The sequence below is a fragment of the Rattus norvegicus genome, chromosome 1, assembly GCF_036323735.1.
Source record: "Rattus norvegicus strain BN/NHsdMcwi chromosome 1, GRCr8, whole genome shotgun sequence".
NCBI classification, from domain to species: domain Eukaryota; kingdom Metazoa; phylum Chordata; class Mammalia; order Rodentia; family Muridae; genus Rattus; species Rattus norvegicus.
In genome coordinates, this window is record NC_086019.1 from 224,720,646 (window position 1) to 224,721,542 (window position 897).

At 43.0% G+C, this 897-nt stretch overlaps 1 non-coding gene across 1 annotated transcript; it reads right to left on the reverse strand.

Annotated features, from left to right (window-relative positions):
• Positions 1-216: 216 nt before the first annotated feature.
• Positions 217-326, reverse strand: Rnu6-1267 (RNA, U6 small nuclear 1267). The gene has a single exon (XR_005499987.1). It is a non-coding gene; the product is annotated as a U6 spliceosomal RNA (small nuclear RNA).
• Between the last annotated feature and the right edge of the window lie 571 nt (positions 327-897).

Below are 897 nucleotides of genomic sequence, written 5' to 3' on the forward strand. Positions count from 1 at the left end.
ATTTATCTATGTACTTGTTTGTTTGTTTTGTATGTGTGTACACACATGTACATACGCATCTCCCATGTGGAGATCTGAAGACAACTCGTAGGAGTTGGTTCTCTGTTTGCAGCATGTAGGTCCTAGACATCAAACATCAGATTGTCAGGTGCCTTTGCCTGCTGAGTCATCTCGATGGACTCTGGTGTTTGTCTTCCTGAGCCTGCCTTGTTTCCTGTGAAAGCAGGCCTGCTCATGAATTTGTATGTCATTCTTGCAGAGAGGCCATACCGATCTTCTCTGTGTTATTCCAGTTTTGGGGTTTGTGCTGCTGAAATGGATAAAACATTTTATTTGCCTTCTGTGGGGCAGACCAAGCGCAGGACCTTAAACAGGCTAAGCGCATACTATAGTTCTGAAAACCCCAGGTCCCACAGATATTTAACAAGGGTTCTTTCTGTTACAAGTGCGGTATCAGGTTCTACTCGTTTCAAGGTAATTAAAACAGTTCATTTTATCAAGGGAGTCACAGTCTAGTGAGGGAAAGAGTTCAGGACAGCGACAAGTCCTGAGACACAGAAACTTGGTACCATCAGAGGCCAGAACAGAGATACCACCCTCACCTTCTTTGTCCAGAAGTTGGAATCCTCCCTCAGAGAGAGGCCTGGTGGGAATTATAGTGACAACATCATGTTTAGCTGTCCTAAGGGATCAGAAATATTTAAATTTTAGAAACTGGTTTGGATTAAAAGAAAGATCTTGGTGTTTGGGGCAAACTGAAGTAAAAGGGGGAAGGAACATAAAGAGTTAAGAGATCTTTCATCTGAACAGCACCTTCCTCAGATTCTACCTCCAAGGGCCTGAAAAGGTAAGTAGTCCATGAACTTTCCTTCAATAGTGAGATGGATGGATTTAGTC